This window comes from Pleurodeles waltl, chromosome 5 (assembly GCF_031143425.1).
Source record: "Pleurodeles waltl isolate 20211129_DDA chromosome 5, aPleWal1.hap1.20221129, whole genome shotgun sequence".
NCBI classification, from domain to species: domain Eukaryota; kingdom Metazoa; phylum Chordata; class Amphibia; order Caudata; family Salamandridae; genus Pleurodeles; species Pleurodeles waltl.
Window position 1 is genome coordinate 1,850,792,497 of NC_090444.1, and position 16,400 is coordinate 1,850,808,896.

Below are 16,400 nucleotides of genomic sequence, written 5' to 3' on the forward strand. Positions count from 1 at the left end.
AAAAGTGGAATGCGAACCACGAATGGACCCCAAACCTATGTGAGCTTGTAGAGGGTCGCTGGGACTGTAAGAAAACAGTGAGGGTTAGAAAAATAGCCCACCCCAAGACCCTGAAAAGTAGGTGTAAAGTGCACTTAAGTTCCCCAGAGAGCACAGAAGTTGTGATAGGAGAATTCTGCAAGGAAGACCAACACCAGCAATGCAACAAAGGTAGATTTCCGGACGAGAGTACCTGTGGAACAAGGGGACCAAGTCCAAGAGTCGCGACAAAGTCGAGATTGGGCAGATGCCCAGGAAATGCCAGCTGAGGATGCAAAGAAGCTGCCACCGGATGGTAGAAGCTGTGGATTCTGCAAGAATGAAGAGGTCTAGCAACTTCCCCTTTGGAGGATGGATGTCCCACGTCGTGAAGAAGCTTGCAGAGGTGTTCCCACGCAGAAAGACCGCAAACAAGCCTTGCTAGCTGCAAGGGTCGCGGTTAGGGTTTTTGGATGCTGCTGTGGCCCAGGAGGGACCAGGATGTCACCAATTGCGTGAGGAGACAGAGGGGCGCCCAGCAAGATAGGGAGCCCTCACAGAAGCAGGCAGCACCAGCAGAAGTGCTGGAAAAGGCACTACGAAGAGGAGTGAACCGGAGCTCACCCGAAGTCACAAAAGAAGATCTCACGACGCCGGAGGACAACTCAGGAGGTTGTGCACTGCAGGTTAGAGTGTCAGGGACCCAGGCTTGGCTGTGCGCAAAGGACATCCTGGAAGAGTGCACAGGAGCCGGAGCAGCTGCAAATCACGCGGTACCCAGCAATGCAGTCTAGCGTGGGGGGGCAAGGACTTACCTCCACCAAACTTGGACTGAAGAGTCACTAGACTGTGGGAGTCACTTGGACAGGGTTGCTGAGTTCCAGGGACCACGCTCGTCGTGCTGAGAGGGGACCCAGAGGACCAGTGATGCAGTCTTTTGTTGCCTGCGGTTGCAGGGGGAAGATTCCATCAACCCACGGGAGATTTCTTCGGAGCTTCTAGTGCAGAGAGGAGGCAGACTACCCCCACAGCATACACCACCAGGAAAACAGTCGAGAAGGCGGCCGGATCAGCAATACAAGGTTGCAGTAGTCGTCTTTGCTACTTTGTTGCTCTTGCATTCGTTATCTAAAGAATTCCCCAAAGCAGAGACCCTAAATAGCCAGAAAAGGAGGTTTGGCTACCTAGGAAGGAGGATAGGCTAGCAACACAGGTAAGAGCCTATCAGAAGGAGTCTCTGACGTCACCTGCTGGCACTGGCCACTCAGAGCAGTCCAGTGTGCCAGCAGCACCTCTGTTTCCAAGATGGCAGAGGTCTGGAGGAGCTCTGGGCACCTCCCAGGGGAGGTGCAGGTCAGGGGAGTGGTCACTCCCCTTTCCTTTGTCCAGTTTCGCGCCAGAGCAGGGCTGGGGGATCCCTGAACCGGTGTAGACTGGCTTATGCAGAGATGGGCACCATCTGTGCCCATCAAAGCATTTCCTGAGGCTGGGGGAGGCTACTCCTCCCCAGCCCTGACACCTTTTTCCAAAGGGAGAGGGTGTAACACCCTCTCTCTGAGGAAGTCCTTTGTTCTGCCTTCCTGGGCCAAGCCTGGCTGGACCCCAGGAGGGCAGAAACCTGGCTGAGGGGTTGGCAGCAGCAGCAGCTGCAGTGAAACCCCGGGAAAGGAAGTTTGGCAGCACCCGGGTCTGTGCTAGAGACTCAGGGGATCATGGAATTGTCTCCCCAATGCCACAATGGCTTTGGGGTGACAATTCCATGATCTTAGACATGTTACATGGCCATGTTCGGAGTTACCATTGTGACGCTATACATAGGTAGTGACCTATGTATAGTGCACGCGTGTAATGGTGTCCCCGCACTCACAAAGTCCGGGGAATTTGCCCTGAACAATGTGGGGGCACCTTGGCTAGTGCCAGGGTGCCCACACACTAAGTAACTTAGCACCCAACCTTTAAAAGGTAAAGGTTAGACATATAGGTGACTTATAAGTTACTTAAGTGCAGTGGTAAATAGCTGTGAAATAACGTGGACGTTATTTCACTCAGGCTGCAGTGGCAGGCCTGTGTAATAATTGTCAGAGCTCCCTATGGGTGGCAAAAGAAATGCTGCAGCCCATAGGGATCTCCTGGAACCCCAATACCCTGGTACCTCAATACCATATACTAGTGAATTATAAGGGTGTCCCAGTATGCCAATATGAATTGGTGAAGTTGGTCACTAGCCTGTTAGTGACAATTTTTACAGAGAGAGCATAACCACTGAGGTTCTGGTTAGCAGAGCCTCAGTGAGACAGTTAGACATCACACAGGGAACACATACATATAGGTCACAAAGTTATGAGCACTGGGGTCCTGGCTAGCAGGGTCTCAGTGACAAATAACAAACACACAGAAAACATAGAGTCTTCACTATGAGCACTGGGCCCTGGCTAGCAGGATCCCAGTGAGACAGTGAAAACACCCTGACATACACTCACAAACAGGCCAAAAGTGGGGGGTAACAAGGCTAGAAAGAGGCTACTTTCTCACACCCATTACTTGCCATTGGCCTTGTGGTTTGTAACTCACATTTTGTTGCTTTCAATTTGCTGGCTTTATTTGTTTTAGGCTATGCAGCTTGAGTTCGTCCCTTCCCTTGCCCAAACCTTATTTACAGATCCTTCTGAGTGCTTCCTTTCTGTAAACAGGCGTGTAAATCTTGTTCTTATCTTGTCACATTTGCTGTGCATTCAAAGAACAGGGTCAACTGTCAGGCTCTGTCTTTGGTGGAAGCTTGGTATTAACCTTTCTTTCTCTGATTTCAAAGTGAGAGTATGTGTCAATCTTGCTGGATACTGGGTTTAGGAAAGAGTTTTTTCTATCACATGACAACACTTAAATCAACTGTGCCAGGATTTCAGAAAATCTAAATATCAGAACTAGGGACACAAATGAAGCACATTTTTGTTAATTCTGGGCTGTGCTGGAAACAAATACCTTAATATGATTAAAACATCAATTACACTAGGTGGATGCAATTTCCATACGTTGGCTGTGCACTGTATAGTTTTATTAGAAAAACTGTATATCTGTGCAAATGTAATAGTCATTTCAATTGACAATGTGTTGTCTGTAATGGCAGTGTGCTACCACACCATGCATAATCCACTCCACTCTACGCTGCACCACTCCACACCATTGCACCCTACTCTGCACCACTCCACTTTACACCACTCCATGCCACTGCTCTCTGGGACACTGCACTCTACTCTGAACCACTCTACTCTGAACCACTCCACTCTATGCCACTCCACTCTACGCCACTTCACGCTATGCCTCTCTACTCTACTCTGTACCACTCTACTGTATGCCCATGCACTTTACGCCTCTCTACACCACTGCACTCTACACCACTCCAGTCTAGGCCACAAAAATCTACTCCTCACAACTCCACTCAATGCCACTCTGCAACACTGCACTGTACGCCACTGCACTCTATGCCAATACACTCTATCCGAATGCACTTTTCTCTGTAGCACTCAACTCTATGCACCTACACTCTACACCAATACACTGTATGTCACTCTAATAAACTCTGCACTACTGCACTCTATGCCACAGCACTCTACACTACTTTACTCTATGCCATTATACTTTATGCGACTCAATGCAACTGCACTCTACCCTGCACCTCTCCACTTCACTCTGTGAAACAATCCACTTTACACAACTGCACTCTGCGCCACTACACTCTATGCCACTGCACATCTACCCTGCACCTCTCCACTCTATGCCACTGCATTCTACCCCAAACCTCTCCACTTCACTCTACTGTGAAACTGTCATGGTTTACTCGTCGCTTACGGTTTTGGCCAACTGGAACTGCAGGATGATCTCGATTCTTGTAGGTCCTGCTCTGACCAAGGTAAGGGCAGCCCTTTCTGGTAACCACAGTGCTGCTGACAATGGTATGTCAAAAAGCAGTCCGTTACCTCCAGAAGGAGTCCCAGAGGAAAAACCCAAAGGGAAAAAACCTCTATGACTAGAACTCCCTGGAACAGAGAATAAACATAAGAAAAAATGTAAGACTTCTAATAAAAAACAATAACTGGAAGGAACTGTAACGAACAAAGGAAAAAGGCTGGAATCAGAAGAAAAAACAACCAGAGAGTGATCACCACCAAAGGAAGTGTTGCAGCGCGAGGAGAACAAGAACCCCACTCCTTAAATACCCCTAAACAGCTAGTGACATACAGGAAAGACAAAAGACGCCATGTTGGATTAGGAAAGGACTATAGAAGGAAATAGACGAGGATGCCATATTAGAAAGGGAACCTAATGTATGCAGGGAAAGAGATAATAAGAAAGGCATGCTGGGAGAAAGAAGAATATGGCCCCTATTTGGAAAAACAAAGGAAAGAAGAAAATAAGAAAGAGGAAAGAAGACAGAGAAAAACAAGTCCAAAGAAAAGTCAATCATCAGGTAAGTGAGTGGTGGGGGGGGCGCCCACTCCTAAATCTAAGGGCGCGCCACGCCCCGAACTCGCCGAGGCCCGATGCCCAATCTAGGGCCTCGTGCGAAATGAGGCTGGAAAAAGGGGCCACGGCGAGTCCCGTGGCCAGAAAAACGAACCGTGGCCCCAACCGCGACCTGAGCCAGTTTTCCCGCTTGTGCTACGGCGACCCGCAGCGCAACAGAAACTGTACGTCACTGCACTCTACGCCACTCTGCCCCACTGCACTCTACTTCTCAATTCTACGCCAATGCACTCTATACAACTGCACTATACGCCACTGCAATCTAATCTGCACCACTGTACTCACTGCCACTGCTCTATATGCCAACTTACTCCAGTATACACCACTGTACTCTGACACTGTAGGAAAGTACCATCTTGCCTGGCATGTTACCCCCATTTTTACAATGCAGGTCAGTTTGTTTTTGCCGGTCTCACTGGGATCCTGCTAGCCAGGACCCCAGTGCTCATAGTTTGTGGCCTGAATGAGTAACCTTGTGTAGTGACTAACTGTGTCACTGAGGCTCTGCTAATCAGAACCTCAGTGCTTATGCTCTCTCTGCCTTTAAATTGGTCACTGTAGGCTAGTGAAAACTTTTTCCAATTTCAATCGGCACACTGGAACACCCTTATAATTCCCTAGTATATGGTACCCAGGGTACTGGGGTTCCAGGAGATCCCTATGGGCTGCAGCATTTCTTTTGCCACCCATAGGGAGCTCAGACAAATCTTACACAGGACTGCCACTGCAGCCTGAATGAAATAACGCACACGTTATTTCACAGCCATTTTACACTGCACTTAAGTAGCTTAAAAGTCACATATATGTCTAGCCTTCACTTAGTGAAGGTTGGGTGCAAAGTTACTAAGTGTGAGGGCACCCTGGCACTAGCCAAGGTGCCCCCACATAGTTCAGGGCAATTTCCCCAGACTTTGTGAATGCGGGGACACCATTACATGCATGCACTACATATAGGTCAGTACCTATATGTACCTTCACAATGGTAACTCCGAATATGGCCATGTAACATGTCTAAGATCATGGAATTGTCCCCCCCATGCCAAATCTGGTATTGGGGTGCCAATCCCTTGCATCCCCGGGGCTCCACTATGGACCCCGGGTACTGCCAAACCAGCTCTCTGGGGTTTTCTATGCAGCTACCGCTGCTGCCAACCCTCAGACAGGGTTCTGCCTTCCTGGGGTCTAGGCAGCCCCGTCCCAGGAAGGCAGAACAAAGAATTTCCTCTGAGAGAGGGTGTTACACCCTCTCCCTTTGGAAATAAGTGTTAAGGGCTAGGGAGGAGTACCCTCCCCCAGCCTCTGGAAATGCAATGGTAACTCTGAACATGGCCATGTAACATGTCTAAGATCATGGAATTGTCACCCCAATACCATTCTGGTATTGGGGGTGACAATTCCATGATCCCCCTGGTCTCTAGCACAGTACCCGGGTACTGCCAAACTGCCTTTCCGGGGTCTCCACTGCAGCTGCTGCTGCCAACCCCTTAGACAGGTTTCTGCCCTCCTGGGGTCCAGGCAGCCCAGGAAGGCAGAACAAAGGAGTTCCTCTGAGAGAGGGTGTAACACCCTCTCCCTTTGGAAATAGGTGTGATTGGTGCCCTCCTTGCATAAGCCAGTCTACACCAGTTCAGGGATCCCCCAGCCCCTGCTCTGGCACAAAACTGGACAAAGGAAAGAGGAGTGACCACTCCTCTGTCCATCACCACTCCAGGAGTGGTGCCCAGAGCTCCTCCAGTGTGTCCCAGACCTCTGCCATCTTGAATCCAGAGGTGTGAGGGCACAATGGAAGCCTCTGAGTGGTCAGTGCCAGCATGTGACATCAGAGACCCCTCCTGATAGGTGCTTACCTCTCTAGGTTGCCAATCCTCCACTGAGGGCCATTTAGGATCTCTCCTGTGGGCTATTCCTCAGATAACGACTTGCAAGAATTCACCAGAGTTCCTCTGCCTCTCCCTCTTTGACTTCTGCCAAGGATCGACCGCTGACTGCTCCAGGACGCCTGCAAAACTGCAACAAAGTAGCAAGAAGACTACCAGCGACATTGTAGCACCTAATCCTGCCGGCTTTCTCGACTGTTTCCTGGTGGTGCATGCTCTGGGGGCAGCCTGCCTTCACCCTGCACTGGAAGCCACGAAGAAATCTCCTTTGGGTTGACGGAGTCTTCCCCCTTCTACCGCAGGCACCAACTTTCTGCTTCACCACTCCTCTGGGTCCCCTCTCATCATGACGAGCGTGGTCCCTGGAACACATGTGGTGGATCCAAGTGACCCCAACAGTCCAGTGGTCCATCTGTCCAAATTTGGAGGAGGTAAGTCCTTGCCTCCCCTCTCCAGACAGTAATCCTGTGTACTGCGTGAACTGCAGCTGCTAGGCCTTCTGTGCACTTTTGCAAGGAATCCTTCATGCACAGCCTAGCCCAGGTCCACAGCACCCCGTCCTGCATTGCTCAACTCGCTGAGTTGACCACCGGCTTCGTGGGACCCTCTTTTGTATTGTTGAGATGACCGCCGTGCTCAGTTTTCTTGAACCCGTGTTCAAGTACTTCTGCGGGTGCTGCCTTCTTGTGCATGGGCTCTCTGTGTTGCTGATTGCCCCCTCTGTCTCCTCTTCCAAGTGGTGACCTCCTGGTCCTTCCTGGGCCCGGGCAGCACCCTTTTTCTTCAACCGTGAACTTTGCAGCTAGCAGGGCTTGTTTGTGGCCTTTCTCCAAAGAAACAACGCTGCATCCTCCAGCACTCCATGGGACATCTTCTGCACAAAGGAGAAGTTCCTAGCACCTTTCATTGTTGCAGAATCTTCAGCTTCTTCCACCCAGAGGCAGACATTTTGCACGTTCTTCCGGGGTTTAGTGGGCTCCTACCCCCCCCCCCCGGACACTTTCGTGACTTTTGGACTTGGTCCCCTTCCTTTGCAGGTCCTCAGGTCCAGGAATCCATCTTCAGTGCTTTGCAGTCTGTTGTGGTCTTTGCAGAATCTCCTATCACGAGCTTAGTGTGTTTCTGAGGAAGTAGTATCACTTTACTCCTACTTTCCAGGGTCTTGGGGTGGGGTATCTTGGACACCCTTAGTGTTTCCTTACACTCCCGGCGACCCTCTACACACTACACTAGGCCAGGGGTCCCTAAGTGGTTCGCATTCCACTTTCTTAGTATATGGTTTGTGTTGCCCCTAGGCTTATTGCATCTTATTGTATTCTACAGTGTTTGCACTACTTTTCTAACTGTCTACTTACCTGATTTTGGTTTGTGTGTTTATTTTGTGTATTTAACTTACCACCTAAGGGAGTATGTCCTCTGTGATATTTTTGGAACATTGTCACTAAAATAAAGTACCTTTGTTTTTAGTAACTGAGTATTGTGATTCTTATGATATAGGCCCTCACTACAACCCTGGCGGTCGGTGTTAATGGGGCGGTAAGACCGCCAACAGGCCAGGGAAAAAAAAAAATGGAATTACAACTGTGGAGGAAACCGCCAACAAAGACAGCCACTTTAAAACTCCGACCGCCACGGTGGTACAAACAAACAGCATGACGGTCACCGCCAACAGACAGGCGGGAGACAATGTACCGCCCACAGTATCACAACCTACCAATCCACCACCTTTTCCGGGGCGGATTCACCACGAACAAAAACACGGCGGAAACAGGACTTCGAAGGGAAAACGGTCACCTCTACACACCCCAGGGGGAACCAGGACGCCATGGAACCAGAGATCCACATTTTACCAGCTTTTATCTTCTTGCTCCTCTACCAGGAGCACGAACGCTGTCGGCGAAGACCACTGTGAGTACTGCACCTACGACACAGGGGAGGGGGAGGGAAAAAACAGTGACACACACACATGCAACACCCCCACCCACGACAACACACACACTAAATACATATGGATACATTACAGTTACACCCCCCAACTCCCCCGGAAGAATGCAAAGACAAAAGGAAATGAGGTGAACGATTGTAATATATTAAAATTCAGTAGTCAAATAATATACATACACTATTTACAAATATATACACCAAGAATTTTAGTCCAAGGGATTCCACCCTTAAAGTCCATGGACCACTGGGCCCACACTGCATGGGCGACGCCCACACAAGATACCCAAACATGACGGAGAGAACACTGCAGGGGCATCAGATAGAAATAAAACAGGCACCTCAGGGGGAAGGGAAAGGGTGGGCACCTCAGCCGGTTGAGTGCACAACGCCAAATCCATGAGGAGGCCCTATGCCCACTGTTCAATCCTGGGGAGTGCAAAGCCACAGTCTCACAAGTCTCTACAGTGGGTGGGTTGCCCACTGCTATATCCTGGGGAGTGCAAAGCCACAGTCTCACAAGTCTCTACAGTGGGTGGGTTGCCCACTGTGCAATCCTGGGGAGTGCAAAGCCACAGTCTCTCAAGTCTCTACAGTGGGTTGTTTGCCCACTGTGCAATCCTGGGGAGTGCAAAGCCACAGTCTCTCAAGTGGATAACAGTCTCCACTGGCTCTGGAGGGGGCTTTGTGCCCAGAGTGCTTCATCCTGCCAAGGACTAAGTCAGTGGATGCCTTTCTCCACTGGTTCTGGAGGGGGCTTTGTGCCCAGAGTGCTTCATCCTGCCAAGGACTGAGGTAGTGGATGTAACCCTCCACTGGTTCTGGAGGGGGCTTGGTGCCCAGAGTGCTTCATCCTGCCAAGGACTGAGGTAGTGGATGCCTTTCTCCACTGGTTCTGGAGGGGGCTTTGTGCCCAGAGAGCTTCATCCTGCTCGTGGCGGCCTCAGTAGCGTCAGTGATTTTTGCGCTCATGGGCCTGCGGTGCTTGTGGCGGCGGTGTCCTTGGCAGCGGTGCTTGTGGCGGCGGTGTCCTTGGCAGCGCTTCAGCTGCTGGCGGTCCTGTCTGGGCCAGCGAGACAGGGACAATGGCTGCCATCAGTGCTGAGGCCAGAGTCTGAAAAGCTCGCTGAAGGGCTGCCTGACCAGAATGAATGCCCTCCAGGAATGCATTGGTTTGTTGCAACTGCCTCTCTACACCCTGGATGGCATTCAAAATGGTAGACTGCCCAACAGTGAGGGACCTGAGGAGGTCAATGGCCTCCTCACTGAGGGCAGCAGGGGTGACTGGGGCAGGGCCTGATGTGCCTGGGGCGAAGGTGATGCCCACCCTCCTGGGTGAACGGGCACGGGGCATAGGATGAGGGGCTGCTGGGAGGGCGGTGCTGGAGGGGGGTGGCAGCTGTACCTGTAGATGCGGGGGGCACAGATGGGCCCGCCACCACAAGGGAGCTCCCATCAGAGGACGAGTCTGTATCACTGGTGTCAGCTCCTGTCCCCGCCGTGGAGCTCCCCTCGTCCTCCGTCCCACTGGTGAAATCAGACTCCGTAGTGTCGCCCTCCAGGGCCATGTGGGATGCAGCTCCCTCCTGCTCTGGTGCCACTGCTCCTCCGCCTGATGCTAATGCACACAAGAACACGGAGACCACAAAAAACGGGGGGGGGGGAGGGGGACAGAAGAAAAACATGTTGAGTGCATGCATTACCGCTACCATTGGCGGACACAACAGACACAGAAGCCCCCTGCACTAAGCCGCGCACTTGGGGTCCACTATTCAATCCCTGGGACATGGCCTACAAGGCTATGGCCGATATCTGCACACATGGATGTCACAGGAGCCTGACTAGGTGTAGTTGTCACTGTACCCAGGTGGGGTGGGGTGCCACAGGGTCTGCCTGAAAAAGGGGACCTAACTAGCACACTCGCCCTGGCCTAGGGAAACCCACAGCCCACCTCCCCCACCCAGACACCTTCACTGTGTGCTGAATCAGCAGAATGAGAGTGTACTCACCCCCTTGTTGCTGCTGTGATGCCCTCAAGCGCCCATCCAACTCCGGGTACGCCACCGCCAGGATCCTGAACATCAGGGGGGTCATGGTGCGACAGGCACCCCTCCCACGTTGGGAGGCCATCCCCAGCTGGGCCTCCGCTGTCTTCTTGCTCCAGCGGCGAATGTTCTCCCATCTTTTCCGGCAGTGGGTGCTGTCTGTGATAGACCCCCAGGGTCCAGACGTCCTTGGCGATGGCACGCCAGATGTCCTTCGTCTGGTGGGCCCTGACCTACATGAATTGTACAGGAGAAAAAGAGAAGTTATTACCAACTGCACCGTCACAGTCATTGGCCCACATCCCTTTCCTTGCCATGTGGCACATGCAGTCACCGTCCACCGTCGTTTCATGCACGCCTCATTTCCCACCCCCCCCCCCATCTTTCATCCACCCCACTCCACACAGGCATTGCCCATACAGCATGCTCCCCGTGTACTTACCTGTTTGTCTGGAGGACCGTAGAGTAGCGTGTACTGGGGGAGGATCCCATCCACGAGTTTCTCCAACTCCTCCGTGCTGAAGGCAGGGGCCCTTTCCCCAGACGCACAAGCCATTGTCTCATCCAGACTGAGGTCACAGCAGCACTTGCAGTGTAGGTCCTCTCCTGTCGAAGATCAGGTATCAAGTGATTGAACAGATAGAAAATGGCAGTCACGTCCACGGTGGTGCATACCGTCACCGCCGGCGTACATCGTCATTGGCTCCTGGGACCCATAGGGCCCAATGTTAACCAATGTAGAATTGCGCCGCGGTCTCTGACCGCCTACCGCGACGGTGTACAACGCCAGCGCAGTTACCTCACATCCTATTCTCCCACTTTACAGGTCAGGCAGCCGCCATTTCAGGGGCCCACATGGCTTTATTTTTAACTGCGTCACACATACCTAGGCTTTGCCTCAACACTCATACAGGCAAAATTCGGGTTATGAATGGTTTTCTGAGTAAGCTGTGTTTACGTACCTCTGAGTTGGTTGACTCTGTACTTGCTGTTGTCCTTCATAGGCACCGTCCACTGGGGCATGTGAGGAGATGGCGGCATCCGTTGGTGTACAGACCGCTGGTGGACCTGTTGATAATGGAGGAAAGACGTAATCATCACCTACAGGCTTGATCGTGCAACAATCCTGGAACTGTGTGCCCAGTTGGAGCCAGACCTAATGTCAGCTATCCGCCATCCCACAGGAATCCCCCCTCAAGTGCAGGTGCTGTCAGTACTCCATTTCCTAGCAAGTGGGTCTTTTCAAACAACAGTGGCCATAGCATCAGGGATGTCCCAGACTATGTTTTCCAACGTGTTGTCCAGAGTGTTGTCTGCCCTGCTGAAACACATGCGGAGCTACATCGTTTTCCCTCAGGTGGAGGATTTGCCTACAGTGAAAGGTGACTTCTATGCCCTGGGACATATCCCCAACATCATAGGTGCCATTGATGGGACACATGTGGCCTCGGTCCCCCCGCAGGAGTGAACAGGTGTACAGAAACCGGAAGAGTTTCCATTCAATGAATGGGCAGATGGTGTGTTTGGCAGACCAGTACATCTCCCATGTTAATGCAAAATTCCCTGGCTCACTGCATGACGCTTACATCCTGCGGAATAGCAGCATCCCTTATGTGATGGGGCAACTCCAGAGGCACTGTGTGTGGCTATTAGGTGAGGACATGGACCCTATACAGTGTGGATAGTTGTCTGGGTTTGCCCCTAAGGGTTAGTATGTGTCTAACAGTTGTCCCGACATTTGCAGGTGGCTCTGGCTACCCCAACCTGTCATGGATACTGACCCCAGTGAAGAATCCCAGGACAAGGGCAGAGGAACGCTACAATGAGACCCATGGGCGAAATAGGAGGATTATAGAGCGGACCTTCGTCCTCCTGAAGGCCAGGTTCCGGTGCCTCCATATGACAGGTGGTTCCCTATTCTACTCACGGACTAGAGCTGTGTGACATAGGTATGTTGACATTACAATTGAAAGAGCATTTTGTCACTGTGATTGCTAATAAACTATTTCGAAATCATAGACAGACTCCAGATTGTTTTGTGCTTTAAGGGTGTTTATTTAAGTGCTCAATATTGGAGGGGGTTGTAAAATGGTGAGAGGTGATGGTGGAGGAATGTCCATGGCAGAGTCCAGTCTATTAGTCTCAAAGGTGCATTGTCCAAAGGGGCATAGGAAGTGGAGCTGGGGCAGTTTGAGGATGGACAGGGTGACAAAGTGGGACAAAAGGATCACATTCAGGGCGGTCTCATTTCTTGGCTGGGGTCTTGGCATCGTTCTCTGTCTTTGTCCTGGATCTCAGGGACCGCTTGCAAGGTGGTTCTCCCTCTGCAGGGGCTGGGGTGCTGGTGTGGTGGTCCTGTGGCAGTGCCTACTGTCCACTAGCACCTTGCAGAGGTGGTGGGCAGTTCATGGTCCAGGCTAGTGTCAGGGGCCCCTTGTTGTGCCAGTGTCCCTCCTGGTGTTGAGGACTTCCTTCAGCACCCCAACGATGGTGCCCAGGGTGAAATTGATGGATCTGAGTTCCTCCCTGAAGCCAAAATACTGTTCCTCCTGCAGTCGCTGGGTCTCCTGAAACTTGGCCAGTACCGTTGCCATCGTCTCCTGGGAAGGATGGTACGCTCCCATGATGTTGGAGAGGGCCTCGTGGAGAGTGGGTTCCCTGGGCCTGTCCTCCCCCTGTCGCACAGCAGCCCTCCCAGTTCCCCTGGATCATGTGCCCACTGCCACTGCCCCCAGGTCCCTGTTGTTGTTGGGGTGGTGGGTTAGCCTGGGTTCCCTGTAGTGGTACACACACTGCTGATTGACGTGTCCTGGGGACAGAGGTATTGGTGGGTGCTGTGCTGGTGTTTCCAGAGGGGGCAAGCTCTGCATTGGCCTGTGACAGTGTGAGGGGAACAGACTGTCCGAGGTCCCAGATGGGCCGGGCTGGTCGTCTAGATCCAATTGGATAGAGCTGCTGTCATCACTGTGGGCCTCTTCTGTTGGTGGTGTGGACATGTGTGGACCCTCCTGTGCGGTGACGTTGGGTAGGGGTCCTGCAGGGGTGTAAAAGCATGATTATTGCATCTGTGTGTACTATGGTGTGCAATGGGTGGGTGACCGTGTACCTCAGCACTTGCATTCTTATGTGGGACCTTGTGTGATGATGGTTTAGGGGGGTGTATGGGTATGTGCAGTGGCCATGCATTGGTGATGGGTGTCCATGCGTTGGTGTTGCATGCAGGGCTTGGTGTTTGGATGTGTGGTTTGTGATATTGGGACATGTGTGAGGAGTAGGAGTGATGGGGTGAGGGCGAGGGTGGGGGTATGTGATGGCATGCAGGTAGGGTGAGAGACAAGGTAGTTAAGGTTTGACTTACCAGAGTCCATTCCTCCAGCTACTCCTTCGAGGCCCTCAGGATGCAGAATAGCCCATGTTGTTAGTTGTGGGGGAGGAGGTGGGGTCCACCGCCAGTCCTCTGAACGGCAAGGTGGTGTCTTGAGCCCACAAACGCACCTTCCCCCGTAGGTCGTTCCACCTCTTCCTGATGTCATCCCTATTTCTTGGGTGCTGTCCCACTGCGTTGACCCTGTCCACTATTCTTCGCCATAGCTCCATCTTCCTAGCTATAGAGGTGTGCTGCACCTGTGATCCGAATAGCTGTGGCTCTACCCGGATGATTTCCTCCACCATGACCCTGAGCTCCTCCTCAGAGAACCTGGGGTGTCTTTGCTGTGCCATGGGGTGATGTGTGGGGTGGTGTGTGTTGTGATATGTGGGGTGATATTTAGTGGTGTGTTGTGTGAGGTGCGTGGATGTTATGTGGGTGATGGTACTGGGTTCCTGTGGATGCTTGGTTGTAGATTGTAGTGTCTCTCTCTGGCCTTCTGTCGCAATTCTGGTAGTAAGGGTTTGTGGGTGATGTGGGTGTGTGTTTTATATTGTATTGGGTGTGTGGGAGTGGTGTGTGTATGTGTATCAGGTATGTGTATTTGGAATTCTCCAATGTGGTAGTGTTTTGTATATGTGTGTGCATTTTGAGCGTGGCAGTGTGTACCGCCAATGGAATACCGCGATTTAAAGACCGCCACGTGGATTCGTGGGTCGTGATAGTGTGGGCGTATTCCTGTTGGCGTGATGGTGGAGGTTTTGTTATCGCCAGTTTATCACTGACCTTTGGTGTGGCGGACTTGTGTGGGTGTCTACATTTTGGCGGATTCCGAGCTGTGGGTCATAATGACCGTGGCGGAATTCTGCGGCCGTGTGTTGGCGGTCTTCTGCACGGCGGTAAGCGGCTTTTACCGCCAATGTTGTAATGACCCCCATAGTGCTATTTGATATAAGTGGTATAGTAGGAGCTTTGCATGTCTCCTAGTTCAGCCTAAGCTGCTCTGCTATAGCTACCTCTATCAGCCTAAGCTGCTAGAACACTACTAGTCTACTAATAAGGGATAACTGGACCTGGCACAAGGTGTAAGTACCATCAGGTACCCACTATAAGCCAGGGCAGCCTCCTACAGACACTCTGCAACACAGCACTCTCCGCCTCTGTAGTCTACACCACTCTATTCTGTACTACTGCATTCTGCACCAATACACTCTATGCCACTCTACTCTGCATAACCCAACTCTACACCACTGCACTCTACAGCACTATACTCTACTCTGCACCACTCTACACTAGACTGCACTCTATGCCACTCAAGTCTACTCTGAACTCTACGCCACTGCACTATACACCACTCTACATTACTTCACTCTCTGCCACTCTATTGTACACTATTCTACTCCACTGCACTCTATGGCACTCTACTCTGCCCCACTTAACTCTATGCCAATGCTCTCTATACCGCTGCACTCTACGCCAATGCACTCTAAACAACTGCACTGTATGTAACCACACTCTACTCTGCACCACTGTTATCTATGCCACTGCTCTCTATGCCACTCTACTCCACTCTACATCACTGCACTTTGACACTCTACAACACTGCACTCTCCACCACTGTACTCCACACCACTCTATTCTGTACTACTGCATTCTACACGAGTGCACTCTACGCCACTCCACTCTACGCCACTCCACAGCACTATACTCTATTCTGCATTGCACCACTATACGATACTCTACACCACTGTAGAGACTTTAGTCTCCTCTGCACTCTATGCCACTACACTATACACCACTACATTACTGCACTCTGCCACTCTATTGTGCACCACTTTACTCTGTGCCACTGCACTGTATGCCACTCTACTCTGCACCACTCCACTCTGCACTACTGCACTCTACTATGCAGCACTCTGATCTATGCCTCTGCATTCTATGACATTACACTGTACGCTGCTGAATTCTATGCCGCTGCATTTAATGCCACTTCACTCTACACTGCTATATTCTGCAACACTCTACACCAATGCACTCTACACCAGTCAACTCTACTGCATCCCACCCCACTATATGCCACTCTACCCGACTCCACAGTATGCCTCTTCTAAACACAATACTCTCTGCCACTCCACTCTACATCACTCTACTCCACTCACCATTCTACTCTGCTCCACTCTGCACCACTCTCCTCTATGCCACTAACGTTTAGCCATGCTGAACAGCAGCCACTTTGGTATTATAACGTGGCTAAAACACAATGGCAAAGCCAGTAAGTCTTGCACAGACGAGACCTATTGGCTTTGCCAATGTTTGTTAGTACTGTAAGGTGCTGAGGTTCCATGAAAGCACTGTGAATGTGTAAGTCCTTACTTTAAACATGCATTACACACAGCATAATATAGGCTGCCACAAATGCGCAAATACATGTAGGTTAAATTAAAAAAAAGCCCTTCTAAAATACTGATTTCAATAATATACAGATTATACCTCGTGCAAACATATTTTATAACTGCCCATTAAAACCACACACTCCACAGCTCAGCTTGGAACACCCTTATAGTACCTCTCTAAAAGAAAATATCTTTGCTATCTGAAAGCTTCAAGTGACTCCTTCGATTAAAGCAAATA